The following is a 15792-nucleotide window of genomic DNA, read 5'->3' as shown; positions in this document are numbered from 1 at the left end:
GTGTCCAGTGCTGGGATAGTAAGAAAAGGCAGGGAGCGCTGTGTCAGAAAATTGGAGGCTGCCAGAGAACTGACGGGGGAGGGAGACAAGTATAGAGAGCCCAAGTCGGTAATCAGTAGTTTTTCTTCCACGTCAGAGGAGGAAGCTGGGAGGGGGGAGCAGATGCCAGGGCCCAGCCACTCACAGAGCAGAGGAAAGAGGAGGCATGAACTTCGGAGATGGGCCTGCTGGAGACGTCACAAAAAGACGCCAGACGACTCATCTGGCTCGTAGGAGAAGGATGTATGTTTTTGAACTCTTGTAAAATGCTTTGAAGCTGAGCAATAAATCTTATACAGAGATGGCGAGTTGCCGGAACTTTATCTTAGCTAGCTTGTCAGCTCATAAATCCTGTCAGCATGAGTCGTCTCGCCTGCTGAAAGCTAGTGAAAGGAAGTAAAAGCAGAAATGGAGAAGGAACTTTCCGAACTACGTAAGCACAATGCCGGATTGGAAGCCCGGGCCTCGGACCTGCAGTCGCTTCTGGAGGAAGCCGGACCTGCACAGAGTGGTGCCGCAGGTGGGCTATTGGGGAAGGGCAGAGTTGCATGGGTGGAGAAGTTTAACGGCGATCCGGGGAGCTACTTGGACTTTAAGACTGAGATGAGATATTTTTTGGAGCTGGAATCAGCTCAGTTTGCTAACGATGCCCAGAAAGTTGCCTACCTAATTAGCCACCTGTCGGGGCTGGCCTCTCACGCTGGCTCAAGCCTTTATTATTTGCAGCAAGTTAATTGAAGCTTTAAAGTGCTGCTGTTAGTGCTTTACTCATAGCGTGCTCAGCTGATTTAATTGCGGGGCTTGGTGGCTGAAAAATTTAAAGTGTTATCCCTCAGCGCATGGCTCATAAAATCCTTATACCTTTTTAAGGCAGAAAAGCACTTGTGTCTCATAGATATATCTTGTTGCAGTTTGAGTGAGAGTGGCGCAGTAGGAACCCCAGCAAAATTGGGCATTTAGAACTGTTGTTGTGTAGTGTAGACAATACTGAGCTAGGAACACCATTAGAGCCGGTGCTGTTTTAAGGTTGGTGTGGTAAATACTGAGCTATAGCGTACCGCTAGAGCATTAACTGATTTGAGTGGCAGGGCAATTAATTGCTGTGGTGACATGGCTAACAGGGGTAACCCACAGGCACCCTTTACCAATGGAAGCGGGCCTGATGTGCAGGGCGGGTCGCAAGCTCCTGTCATGCCTTGCAACCCCCAGGCCTTTGCCCAATTCTTTTCCGCTTCTGAAACATTCTATCTACAATGCAGGCCAGGGGTCGCAGGGTCCTCGGCGACAATGGTAGGCACTCAGGATTGCATTCCAGACACACTACCTAGCAATCAGGAGCTCCCAGGTACATCAGCTTCCTGTTTAAGTGTTGCACACCCTGGCAGCAGCACGGGTAGTCGCCCTCACACGCACTCTTAGTCTTCGCGCTCACAAAAGTCTCAGGGGAAATCAACAGGCCCCGTCTCCCAATAGCGGTGAGTCCGGAACACAGGGAGGGTCGCAAATCCTGGCTAAGCCATGCAACCCTCAGGCTTTAGCTCAGTTTTTTCTCAGCATTTGAAAGTTTCTATCAACAGTTCAGGCCAATGGTCGCGGGGGCCTCTACAACAGTAGCTAGCACCCAGGATTACATTCTAGACACCCTCCCCAGCAACCAGGAGCGCCCCGGCACTTCAGCATCTTGTTTCAATGCTGCGCAACCTGGCAACAGCACAGATAACTGCCCCCTCACACGTTCACAGTCTACGCTTTCCAAAAAGTCCATGCTCGGTTCCAGGGGTGGCAAGACTCCTTCTGGCCGGAATAATCGTTCTGCTTCACAGCTGGTTGCAGATGTTCCTAGTCATAGAATCATAGAATTATAGAGTTGGAATAGACCACAAGGGCCATCGAGTCCAACCCCCTGCCAAGCAGGAAACACCATTAGAGCACTCCTAACATATGGTTGTCAAGCCTCTGCTTAAAGACCTCCAAAGAAGGAGACTCCACCACACTCCTTGGCAGCAAATTCCACTGTCGAACAGCTCTTACTGTCAGGAAGTTCTTCCTAATGTTTAGGTGGAATCTTCTTTCTTGTAGTTTGGATCCATTGCTCCGTGTCCGCTTCTCTGGAGCAGCAGAAAACAACCTTTCTCCCTCCTCTATGTGACATCCTTTTATATATTTGAACATGGCTATCATATCACCCCTTAACCTCCTCTTAAGGAGGAGAGCCAGTGTGGTGTAGTGGTTAAGAGCAGTAGTCTCGTAATCTGGGGAACCGGGTTTGAGTCTCCGCTCCTCCACATGCAGCTGCTGGGTGACCTTGGGCCAGTCACACTTCTTTGAAGTCTCTCAGCCCCACTCACCTCACAGAGTGTTTGTTGTGGGGGAGGAAGGGAAAGGAGAATGTTAGCCGCTTTGAGACTCCTGAAGGGGAGTGAAAGGCGGGATATCAAATCCAAACTCTTCTTCTTCTTCTTCTTCTCTTCTCCAGGCTAAACATGCCCAGCTCCCTTAGCCGTTCCTCATAAGGCATCGTTTCCAGGCCTTTGACCATTTTGGTTGCCCTCCTCTGGACACGTTCCAGTTTGTCAGTGTCCTTCTTGAACTGTGGTGCCCAGAACTGGACACAGTACTCCAGGTGAGGTCTGACCAGAGCAGAATACAGTGGCACTATTACTTCCCTTGATCTAGATGCTATACTCCTATTGATGCAGCCCAAGATTGCATTGGCTTTTTTAGCTGCCGCGTCACACTGTTGGCTCATGTCAAGTTTGTGGTCAACCAAGACTCCTAGATCCTTTTCACATGTACTGCTCTCAAGCCAGGTGTCCCCCATCTTGTATTTGTGCCTCTCATTTTTTTTGCCCAAGCGCAATACTTTACATTTCTCCCTGTTAAAATTCATCTTGTTTGTTTTGGCCCAGTTCTCTAATCTGTCAAGGTCATTTTGAAGTGTGATCCTGTCCTCTGGGGTGTTAGCCACCCCTCCCAGTTTGGTGTCATCTGCAAATTTGATCAGGATGCCCTTGAGTCCATCATCCAAGTCGTTGATAAAGATGTTGAATAAGACCGGGCCCAAGACAGAACCCTGTGGCACCCCACTAGTCACTCTTCTCCAGGATGAAGAGGAACCATTGATGAGCACCCTTTGGGTTCGGTCAGTCAGCCAGTTACAAATCCACTGAGTGGTAGCATAGTCAAGACCGCATTTTACCAGCTTCTTTATAAGAATATCATGGGGCACCTTGTCAAATGCCTTGCTGAAATCAAGGTAGGCTACATCCACTGCGTTCCCTTCATCTACCAGGCTTGTAATTCTGTCAAAAAACGAGATCAGGTTAGTCTGACATGACTTATTTTTCAGAAATCCATGCTGACTATTGGTGATCACAGCATTCCTTTCTAGGTGCTCACAGACTGTTTGCTTAATGATCTGCTCCAGAATCTTCCCTGGTATTGATGTCAGACTGACTGGGCGGTAATTATTTGGGTCCTCTCTTTTCCCCTTTTTGAAAATAGGGACAACATTTGCCCTCCTCCAGTCTGCCGGGACTTCGCCTGTTCTCCAGGAATTCTCAAAGATGACTGCCAGTGGTTCTGAGATCACATCTGCCAGTTCTTTTAATACTCTTGGATGCAGTTCATCTGGCCCTGGAGACTTGAATACATCTAAACTAGCCAAGTATTCTTGTACTATCTCCTTAGTTATTCTGGGCTGTGTTTCCTCTGCTGAATCATTTGCTTCAAATTCTTCAGGTCGGGCATTGTTTTCTTTATCGGAGAAGACTGAGGCAAAGAAGGCATTGAGGAGTTCAGCCCTTTCTGTGTCCCCTGTTTGCATTTCACCATCCTCTCCTCTGAGTGACCCCACTGTTTCTTTGTTCTTCCTTTTGCTACGAACATACCCATAAAAGCCTTTTTTGTTGCTTTTAACCTCTCTAGCAAGCCTGAGTTCATTCTGTGCTTTAGCTTTTCTGACTTTGTGTCTTCACGTGCTGGCTATTTGTTTGAATTCCTCTTTGGTGGTTTCCCGCCTTTTCCATTTTTTGTACACATCCTTTTTTAATCTTAAGTCAGTTAAAAGTTCTTTAGATAGCCACCCTGGCTTCTTTAGGCACCTTCCATGTTTCCGTCTCATTGGTATTGCCTGACGTTGTGCTTTTACTATCTCCCTCTTAACAAACTCCCAGCCATCATGAACTCCCTTTCCTTTTAGTATTACTGTCCATGGGATCTCACCCAGCACTTCCCTAAGTTTTATGAAGTCGGCTTTCTTAAAGTCAAGAAATTGAGTCCTAGTATGCTTGGCTGCTCCTTTCCGCTGTATAGTAAACTTCAGAAGAGCATGATCACTCGCGCCTAATGATCCTTCCACTTCTACCCCACTAACCAGGTCATCAACATTGGTTAGGACCAGATCTAAAATGGCTGTTCCTCTTGTTGCTTCTCCCACTTTCTGGACAATGAAGTTGTCTGCAAGGCCAGTGAGGAATCTGTTTGACCTTATGCTCTTGGCTGAGTTTGACATCCAACAAATATCCGGGTAATTGAAGTCCCCCATTACTACTATCTCCCTTCCTTTTGCATGCTTGGCCATCTGTTCCAGGAAGGCATCATCTATGTCCTCTGTTTGGCTTGGGGATCTATAGTAAACTCCCACAATGAGGTCACTGTTATTCTTCTCTCCCTTAATTTTGACCCAAATGCTCTCACTTTGGCTTTGAGGTTCTAAATCTTGGATCTCTTCACAGGTATACACATCCCTGACATATAACGCCACTCCTCCTCCTTTCTTGTCTGGTCTGTTTCTCTGAAATAGATTGTATCCCTCCATTATTACATTCCAATTGTGGGACTTATCCCACCAGGTTTCAGTGATGCCTATTATGTCATATTTAGTTTGCTGTACCAAGAGCTCAAGCTCATCTTGTTTATTTCCCATGCTTTGCGCATTAGTGTACAGACATTGAAGTCCATTAATCATTCCCCCGTGTCTCTTATTTAAGGATTTTTTCCTCCTACCACTAGGTCTGCGTGCTGTTTGCTCCATTTGGTCTATGACATTTGGATGATCATCTTCATCAATTGATAGACTCCTACCTTCAGGAGCACTGTCTCCCTCCCCCACATTTGTCAGTTTAAAGCCCTCCTGATGAGGTTTCTGAGATTTTTGGCAAAAACATTCCTCCCAACCATTGTGAGGTGCAGCCCATCGCTTGCCAGAAGTCCATCTTCAAGAAACTGCAGTCCGTGATCTAAGAATCCAAACCGTTCCTGTTTACACCATTTGCAAAGCCAGCTGTTCACTTCCACTATTTTCCCCTCTCTCCCTGGGCCACGTCGCTCAACTGGGGGGACAGATGAGATGACAATTTGTGCATTTAATTGCTTCAATTTCCTGCCCAGAGCCTCGTAGTCTCTTTTGATCTTCTGGAGGCTATTGCTTGCAGTGTCATTGGTTCCCACATGAACCAAGAGGAAGGGGTATTTGTCAGTGGGTTTTATGATTCCTTGCAGTCGTTCAGTTACATTTTGGATCTTAGCCCCGGGGAGACAGCACACTTCCCGAGACATCTTGTCAGGCCCACAGATCACTGCTTCTGTTCCCCTCAGTAGGGAATCCCCTATCACCACTACACGCCTCCTCTTAGGTTTGGTCGGGGTTCTTCCATGAGCTGTCCATTCCAAGGTCGCCTGCACATTCCCTGAGGACTGACTTTGCTGCTCGTCTTCATATACCTGATCGACTGTAATGAGGGAGAGATCCTCAAATGGGGTCTGCTCTTCGTCTTCCATGCTAGGGGAGAAGACCTCAAAGCGATTGTGTATTTCTAAACAATCAGAGCGAACCCTGGGCCTCCTACTTCTTTGAGTCACGTTTCTCCATATATCTGGCTCCTGTGTTGGTGAACTAGCCTCCTTCTCAGGGGAGTCCCCTGTCTGCTCCTTGGTGGAGACGGTGTGCTCTGTTGCTTCCAAGGAGAGCTCCAGCTCTCTAATATATATATATATATGTATATTACAGGAGCCGCGAACTCAATCTACACCCACGGTGGATACATCAGGATCATCTAACGATGAGGAGGTACAGGTACAACAGGAAACGCCAGCGGCTGTCGCCTCAATCCTGGTTACCAGTGATGGGCAAGGGGGAAAGAGGAAGGCTAGGAAGAAACATTCATCAAAGAAGAGTAAGTAAAGTAAGCCTTCGGATACCGAGGACGATTCAGAAATGCTTCCTTGCTGCTCACCACCCGCTGGGACCCGAGGGACCAGAATTACTGGATGGAACACGTGGGTCCCTACGTGGAGAAGAAACCGCATGAACACTTTAAGTTCGGAAAGGTTGAGTCAAGACGCAGAAGGCAGTGCTGGGAGTTTACAGGGGGTTTATATGAGGCCAAACTGTAAGTACCTTCAAAAATGTGAGAAGTGCCTGGGTAACCACCCAGCTACGTCATGTTTCAAAGGAAAACAGCCCTTTCGGGGCGGCAGGGGGGCACTTCCATTAGGGAACAAGGGGGACCCCCGGACCCTCCCAGGGTGCGGCCGGAAACCGATATTAATGCGAACATTGGTCTGGCCTTCTCACCAGTTAAGCTGCAACCTCTAAAATCCCTTCTTGACTTATACCCAAACAAACAAGCAGCAAGGTACCTTTGGGAAGGGTTTTACCCTCGGTTTTAGAATCCCTATTTCATTCCCACCTAACTCAGGGGACCCCCCCGAACCAAACATCAGTTAAGGAAAGGCTGGATATTTAAAAAAAAAAAGTAATCCTAGCTGGGAGGGTAGCGGTGTTGGAAAAACGCCCCCCCCGGGAAGGGTGCCAACTTCCCAAGACACCAGGGCTTCTCTCCGGTGGTCACTCTCTGGCTGGAATCCACCCTCAGTCCAGAGAGACCGGTGATAAGCGACCCCTCACTCCTGAGAGGAGCACACTCGCCTCCTTCTGGCATCTCATCACAGAAGAAAGAGACAGTCCGTAGTCTACTCACTACTTTATTAAGACTGTACAGGCATGACTGCTCTCCTGAGCAGCATAACACAAGAGTCTCCGACTCGACTCATGCTTCGACTCAGAAGCGAAAGTAACTCTAAGTAACTCTCCGGTTACATGAGAACTGGCTGAGACTTCCTGTCTCACGCTCAGAGACATCACATGATGTCAACACAGTAGCTGCTCCTCGCAGTTGGTGAGATACTAAAATCCCAACAAGCGGGACCCTTCAAGGAACCTCCTATCCCATTACCTAAATAATAATAATAATAATAATAATAATAATAATAATAATAAAATAAAATAAAAATAGATTTGAGGGGGCATATTTCATAGATAAAGCCATGCCCACGGGGTGCTCGGTAGCATGTGCTGCCTTTGAGTCCTTTAGCGCATTTTTGGACTGGGCCCTTCGTTTTAAAACTGGATCTTAGGGGGTGGCCCACTACCTCGGTGACTTTATTCTGGTGGCAAGTAATAGGCCAGATTGTGCTGTTCTTTAGAGACTTTCACCTCCCTGGCTGAGGATCTTGGTGTACCTCTGGCCGCGGACAAAACAGAGGGCCCAGTCACAACCATGACTTATTTGGGCATAGAATTGGACACAATCGTACAGACACCCCTCTTACCCAAGGAAAAGTTAACTGCACTTAAGTAATTAATCTTACAGCTTCTTCCCTTCAGGAAGGTCATCCTTAGACAGATTCAATTGCTACTGGGTCACCTCAACTTCGCTTGCCAAGTGGTTGTTAGATAATTTGATTTATTGCTCAGATAAGCGTGAGGTCCGGCACGCTTCCCCCATCGCAGGCCTCTGCATTCCAAAGGGCACATTCCGATACTTCTGAGCATAGCAGAGTTCAACAGCGGCTAGAGGAAGCTGCAAAACACTCCAGTGCATTCTTCAGTGTGCTTAAATAAAGTCCACACAGGATCTTAGCAGCTAAAAGCAGTTTTATTTACAGCAGGCTATCCATTATCTATCACAGCGAACAGCATCGCGAAAAACACGTCCTCTCTCCTCAAAAGCGAAAGTAGAGAGACAGAACAAAGACTTGAGTCTCTCGGAACTGACGTAGGAGTTCCCCCCTCCCACTAGTAGGCAGAGCGTACACTCTGAGCTGTTTAACCCTGTAAGCTCAGGTTCTCCTCACACCCCCTCTCGCTCTGCGCTACTGTGGGGACAGTAAGTACAGAACTTACCCCCAACTCCAAACCACCACAAAACTCCCCATGACGCTGGAAGCTTAAAGGTTTGGTAAATCCATCGGCCAGGTTACTGTGACTGGCACAGTACTTCAGTCGTATCAAACCTGACTGAACACTCTGACACACATTTTGGAAACGTATGTCCAGATGCTTGGTTCTGGCCTTAAATTGCGCAGATTCAGCCAATTTCAAACAGGGTTGATTGTCTTCCCAAACCGTGATGGGCAAGCTACAATCCCCATAGATCTCTTGCACCAAGCATCTATAGAACTCTAGTTCCCGGCACAAATCTGACAGTGCACTGAATTCAGCCTCAGTAGAAGACAGCGCAATGAGACTTTGCTTCCGGGACTTCCACCCAACTAGTGACTTCCCAAACTTAATCACCATCCCAGACACAGACTTGCGGTCCTGCGAATTCGCCCAGTCACTGTCCGCATAGCATGTGAGCTTCGCCTCACCTTCAGCTGGCAGCTTAAGACAGAAGTCTTTGGTATGCTGCAGGTAGCGCAGTACCCGCTTGATACCGTGCCAAGCACTCACACTGGGCTTTGACGCTTCCCTACTTAGCAGGTTGGTAGCAAAGGCAATGTCTGGTCTGCTCCATTGGGACAGATACAACAGACTACCTAGAGCTGACTGAAAGAGCTCAGCATTCTCAAACTCAGCACTTTCTGCTTGCTGGCTATCTTTCACGAAGTTCGTCTCCATGGGTGTCCGAACTTCTGCACAATCGGACATTCTGAACTTCTCAAGCAACTGTTCAATCTTGCCTTTCTGACTGAGCAAGAAGCTACCATCCTCAGTTCTCGCTATCTGGACGCCTAGGTAGATCTTTACTGCACCCAGGTCCTTGAGCTGAAACCGTTTCCCAAGCTCTTTGGCAAACTTCTGCACCTGTTTGTCTGCCTTTCCAACATGGATGATGTCATCAACATAAAACAACACCAGTTCCTGTGAGTCTCCTGATCCTCTAAGGAACAAGCAACTATCAGCAAGACTCTTCCTGAAACCTAGCTTCTCCAAAGCTTCGTTCAGGCACAAGTTCCAATTCCTGGCCGACTGATTCAGGCCGTAAATTGACTTGTGAAGTTTCCACACAGTACCTTGCTCATTGCCCTCAAACCCTGGAGGAGGAAGCATGTACAGATCCTCCTGGAGGTCTGAGTTCAAGTAAGCAACATCCACATCAAAGTGATGCACCAGCAAACCTCTTTGTGCAGCTATGGCCAAGACCAAGCGTAGAGATTCACTCCTACACGTGGGCGCATAAATCTCCGTATAATGCAACCCCCTGCGCTGCGTGAATCCTCTCGCCACTAATCTGGCCTTATACTGCGGTTCTCCTGTCGCTGTGGGCTTAAGACGGTAAACCCAGCGGCTACCCACTGCCTTTTCACCCACCGGCAACTTCATGAGGGAGAACACACCTAGAGACTCCATTGAGTTCATCTCCTTCTGCATCGCCTCATGCCATTTCCTGGCTTCCTCCTGAGGCAGTTTCTGAACATCCTCAAAACCCTCGGGTTCACACTGTGCCATTCCGACCCACACACTAGTGACGGCAAACCTTTCAGGAGGTTTCCCCTTGGTCGTCCGTGTTGAACGGCGCAGCACTACTTCAGGAACCCCCTCTGACCCACTAGGGCCAGCCAGAACGTCCTTGGCATCAGAGAGCTCCCCCTCTGACTTACTGCGCCTTCTGGACTTCTCAGCCGAACCTGTGGGGGAAGATGGAGCACTGCGTTGCTCACTCTTCACAGCCTTGGGAGAAGTTCTCCCCTCTGCCTGCACTGGGCCTGGACTCTGAGCCTCAGTAGCAGGTTCAACCTCTTCCTCTCCTTCATCAGCAGAGTCTAGCAGACTCTCTGACAGGATGTCAGGGTTCCCATGTATCCTTGCCCAGCCACTCTGCTCACAGAATTCAGCACTGTTGCTGAGCAGAATCCTGGACTGATTCCCTGACGGATACGCAAACCTCCACCCCTTGGTCCCTGGCTCATACCCACAAAAAATCATCTTCTGGGACCTGGGTTCACCTTTCTTGCGTTTGGCCTTTGGTATGAGGACCCAAGCCTCACAGCCAAAAACGCGGAAGTAGTGCACTTTCGGTTTCTTGCCATGGAGCAAGAAATACGGTGTGTCACCTACTACTGAATTGAACGACCTGTTCAGAACAAAGTTGGCCGTTCTCCAAGCCTCCCCCCAAAAGCGCTGTGAGAGCCCGGCATCAAACAAAAGAGCTGCGGACATCTCCCCTAGAGTCCTATTCCTGCGTTCCGCGATCCCATTCTGTTGGGGACTGTGTGGAGAAGTCAACCTGTGTTGAATCCCCTTTTTGCGGAAGAAACTTTGCAGTGCAGACCCGGTGAACTCCCCACCACGATCGCTCTGAAAGTTTTGCACCCGTGTGGAAAACTGCAGTTCCACAGCCGCAATCCAGTCTTTGATTAGCGGCGCAGCTTCATCTTTGCGCCGAAGTGTGAAACACCAAGAATTCCTCGTATGGTCATCAATCAGAACCAGCGAATATTTGGCTCCGCCCAAACTGCTCACAGAAAACGGTCCAGACAAATCTGCATGAATTAATTGAAAAGCCCTAGTGGTCACCCTCTCAGACCTAGGGTATGTGCACGTTTTCACCTTTGCGGACTTGCACGCTCTGCAATCTAGAAACTTAGCACATGATTTCATTTTGCACCCTTGCGTATACTCTGGGATCTTCATCACTGACCCCCACGACACGTGTGACATGCGTCGGTGCCAGAGATGGGCACACGCATCATGAACTGGAACATTGGCACACTGCGCTTGAGCCTCCTCCGTGTCATCCGTGTCATCTGGACCTGCAACAGAAGCATTTATCACAAACAACCTGTCTTTACATTCAACACTGACTAGGTGCTGTCCATTCTTAGAAATAGAACACTTATTGTTCTCAAAACACACTCTGTAGTTCTCAGCAAGAAGTGCACTGACAGACAGCAACGCGCAGGACAGTCCTGGAACAACAAAAGCCTGGATTGAATCCTGCAAGAAAGAACAAAACAGTGAGCCAGTCTGCGTGAGTGGGTGTCGAGTCCCATCTGCTAAACAGACAGTCTTCCCAGATTTTACAGAGGTGCAGTTCTCCAGGAATCCACCAGATGGCACGAGATGATGCGATGATCCACTGTCTATGACAAAAGCCAGCACAGCATCCTGTTGACAACTCTTGACTACAGCCATAGAGGCAGCCAAATGTTTACGTTCAGTGTCTCTGCCAGCTGCCTTCGGCTTGCCTTTCCCACGCTTTGAAGAAGAGCTCTTTATCTGGTTGCTACGGGAGACGGCCTTCGGCTGTTCCTGTGCCTCCACTGGACATTCTCTCACCAGATGGGAGGGGGAGCCACAGCGATAACAGCGGCGACGCGTAGCAACAGCTCTCACAGCTCCCTCTTCAGCCATTCCTTTGTTCCCTGCACCCCTGCCTTTGGGTGCACAGCCTGGGCCTGCACGCTCCCCAGCACTCTGGTTGTAGGCCTCAACATCACACGGCCCCTCGGAGACAAAGCAGCTACTCCCAGCTGTAACTTCAGGAACATGGCCAGCAGCCCCCTCTGGGCTCTCAGCTTCCTCCCTGCTCTCGGCTTTCTCCCGGCCCTGGGCTCCTGCTGAGTTCTCACACAGACTCCTCAGCACCTGCCAGGCGGCCTGAGCCGACTCAATGCCCTCCAGGTGGGGCAACAGCATAGCGTCCACGCTTGCTCTCAACATGCAGAGCTCCCTTTGCATTCTCTGCTCTCTATCTTCCAGCAATGCAGCCTCCAGTTCTGCTCCTCCTTCTTCAGCAGCAACTGGCATGGGTGGGGCTGGCTCCTTCTGGGCTATATCCCAGAACCCTGTGGCCAAAAACCACCCCCTGACTCTTCTAACCCAGATATCCCAGGACTGGGTTGTGAGCTTTTCAAACGGGACATCATAAAAGTCCTGGAGCTCAGCCATCTCCTCCCCCAGTGCTCCCATTGGGGCTTTGAAGTACTCACGCGTAAAAGCCAGCTTCAAAGGAGAGGCCTCCAGTGGCTCTTTGCAGCACACAGCATTGCATCCAGCTTTGCAGCACACAGCTTGCAGCCAGCTTCCCTGCTTTTCTCCCAGGCGAAGCCTCAAAACAGGACTTTTGCCCTCCGGCAGCAAAACAACAGCTTCTCAGTTTTCAGCCTTTTTAAGCACACAGCACATCAAAGGCAGGCTTCCTCTAATTGCAGTAACTGCCCCCATAACCTGTTAGATAATTTGATTTATTGCTCAGATAAGCGTGAGGTCCGGCACGCTTCCCCCATCGCAGGCCTCTGCATTCCAAAGGGCACATTCCGATACTTCTGAGCATAGCAGAGTTCAACAGCGGCTAGAGGAAGCTGCAAAACACTCCAGTGCATTCTTCAGTGTGCTTAAATAAAGTCCACACAGGATCTTAGCAGCTAAAAGCAGTTTTATTTACAGCAGGCTATCCATTATCTATCACAGCGAACAGCATCGCGAAAAACACGTCCTCTCTCCTCAAAAGCGAAAGTAGAGAGACAGAACAAAGACTTGAGTCTCTCGGAACTGACGTAGGAGTTCCCCCCTCCCACTAGTAGGCAGAGCGTACACTCTGAGCTGTTTAACCCTGTAAGCTCAGGTTCTCCTCACAGTGGTATCCCCTGGCCGCCCCCTTTTGTGGGCGTTGGGCAAAGTTGTCAGCAGGATTGCAGGCTCCTCAACACAGAGTGCACCTTTCTAAAGCTGTAAAGTCTGACCTGGAGGTGTAGTTTAAGGTTTTGGACAAATACAATGGCATTTCCTTATGGCAGGATAACCTGACATTTTGTGCAGACTTTCAGGTAGAGTCTGACACGGGGCCCTCTGCCTGGCAGGGAAAGCCCATTACGCTTGACCTCGCCTTCCTAGAATCCCCCCCCCCCTTATCGTAGCTGCGGTGCACTTGTGGGCCAAGGAGTTTAGGAATCACTGGATACGTTTTTGGGCAGACAACCAAGCAGTCGTCTATGTCCTGTTAAAACAATCATCGCGCTCCCCTAAGGTGGGAAACCTGCTTCGGTCCTTAGTCCTTTTGTGCCGAGAACTAAACATCTATTTCTCCACTAAGTTTCTACCTGGGGTTAACAATGACATCGCAGATGCTCTATCTTTTCTTCAGATGGATCGCTTTCGCTCGTTAGCACCAGAAGTGCAGCATTCGCCACAGCCATTCCCGGAGCACCTTTGGAGCCTTGGGAACGAGACGTCATGAAGGGAGTATTGGTGTCGGTAGCCCCTTCCATGCTTAGATCGTATAAAAAGGCCTGGTCTGATTTTGTGGAGTTTCAAAATAAGATAAAGAATGTTAGGCCGGAAAACCCCTCTAAAAAGGCCGAGGTGCTGCAATACCTCGTACATTCAAGGCAGTTGGGCTGGGCAGCAAAGACTCTTAACAATCAGTCTCCTGCAATTTCCTTTTTCTTCAAGGCTGTATATTCAATAGACCAGTGTGCGAATGTCATTAACTAAATAAAATAATAATAAAAAAATAATAAAACCAAACGTCGTGCGAAAGGCACTGGATGTAGAGTTTGGTGGTTATAGGGTTAACCTCCTTTGTGTTCTGCCCTGGGGGGAGGAACGTCCATACGATGCTGCACTGTACGTCACAGGTTCTTTGTTCTCTGTGTTTAGTTTCACTTCTCTCCGAGAGCGAAAGGAGAAAGCCACGATGGAACTAAGCTCTGATGGAATGTAAATTGCTTCTGCTTGTAAATAAAGCTTCTTAGAATAGAAGACTCTTGTCTCTGGACTATATCATTCCCTATTCTACTTCACGACAGCAACGCCGCTGCATCTCTGCTGTTTCTGCCTTAGGTGGAGTTTCCCTCAGAAGATTGCACTGAGAGCAAAGCAGTGTTTTGTACACAGGGGAAACTCACTGGACAGGCAGAAGTTCTACAGGTTATGGGAGCCAACGTTTTAGTTGCTACGTGATGAGAAGGGAGTGCAAGGAGACGCTGTGCCAGCTGGATCTCCTGCCAGAACTACAAAGGCAGTTCTGAGGTCGCTGGAGAAGGGGAGCCAAGTCTTTCCGGACGCCCGGTTAGCAAGAATGAGTAAGTACTCTAGCCACAGAAGGGATGGGGAAAGGATGGCTCAGCCCCAAGGAAATTTTCCCTTTGAGAGACTAACTGGACAAAATTGGCTTGAATGGTCCTTTCAGATGGAATATCTGTTGCTGGGGGAACAGCTGTGGCAGTGTGTGCACCCCCCATCGCCTGAAGCTAGTGAAAAAGCTGAGACAAAGATGGCTGCGGTCCAGGAGATGGAGCAGCGTGTGCTGGGCATTTTAGAAGCAGGCGTGGAGGCTTGTCTTCTGCCACTCCTTCAAGGGAAGGCGCCCTCAGAAGCTTGGTGGGCACTACAGGAGGCATGTGAGGCCGGGGTAGTCGCCAGGAGCCGAGAGGGGGCTGAAGTGTGGAGCCCAGAAATGGCTGAGAAGAGCCCTGAGAAGGCAGTGAGCCTTGTTAGCCCAGGTTTGGCTGGCCAGAGCCTTGTGAGCTTATTGAAGGCTGAGAGGAGCCTTGTACCCCCAGTGGGGGGGGGGTGAAGGGACTACTTCTGTTGCTATTTCTGTTCCTGGAAGATGTTTGGATGCTTCAACACATCTGTGTGATGAGCTGGGAGAGAGGCTGAGAGCTGGGAGGAAAGCAGTGGCAAGCTGTTCCTCAGGCTGTTTCTCTGGAAGCCCTGCACTCAGAGGGGGTGCAGGCAGAAGTTCTGCTCGCAAGAGTGGGGGTGCAGATGCTAGCAGTGAGAGCTCTGGGAAGCCTTTGTCTCCAAAAGTCTCCAAAAGCTGTTTACGTCAAAAGCCGGAGTCTGGCTGTGAGAAGCTTTGTCCTGCTAGAGGCTCCAAGGTCGCGCAGCTGGAGAAGGAGCTGATAACGGGCGGTTATCAGACGGCGCAGCGTGAGAACACCGGCAGAGGTCCTGCAGCTATGGCAACGTCTGGAGCAGTATCCATGGCAACCGTGCAGGACATTTGTGAAGGCCCCAGCCAGGGAGATGGTCGAAAGTTGTCACATGCTCTTATCCCAAGTCAGACAGGAAGACCACTGAACCTTTTGAGTTAGTGCATGCAGATTTGTGCGGCCCCATGTCAGTTGAGTCACTAGGGGGTTCAAAATATGCTCCTCTTCTTGTCGATTATTTTTCGAAATCTGCTTGGGTTTTTTGTTTAAAAACTAAGGGGGAGGCTGCTGGGTTGATCAAGGATTGGATCACTGTAGGTTGAGGTGACCTTCTCCACCAAGATGAGGAGTTTTCAAAGTGATGGGGGGGGCAGAGTTCACTGGGTCTGCTTTGCAGAATTTCTTCAGACAGAAGGGGATTAGCCACAGGCTGACCGCGCCTCATAGTCCACAACAGAATGGAGTTGCAGAGAGAAAAAATCGTTTTTTGCAGGAAGCGGTGTCAGCAATTCTTTTTGATGCAGGGCTACCCAAGCGCTTTTGGGCTGAGGCCTGGCGCTTTGCTGTTTTCACACAGAACAGAGT

General features: G+C 49.3%; 1 long non-coding RNA gene across 1 annotated transcript; it reads left to right on the top strand.

Moving 5' to 3' along the window:
• The first annotated feature begins 292 nt into the window (after positions 1-292).
• Positions 293-14029, top strand: LOC308467827. Its single transcript, XR_013981322.1, has 3 exons — positions 293-559; positions 6050-6431; positions 13413-14029. It is a non-coding gene; the product is annotated as an uncharacterized lncRNA (long non-coding RNA).
• The last annotated feature ends 1763 nt before the right edge of the window (positions 14030-15792 follow it).

This window comes from Podarcis pityusensis (genome assembly GCF_964106645.2).
Source record: "Podarcis pityusensis genome assembly, chromosome: W".
NCBI classification, from domain to species: Eukaryota; Metazoa; Chordata; class Lepidosauria; order Squamata; family Lacertidae; genus Podarcis; species Podarcis pityusensis.
This window is presented reverse-complemented; position numbering and strand designations above follow the sequence as displayed.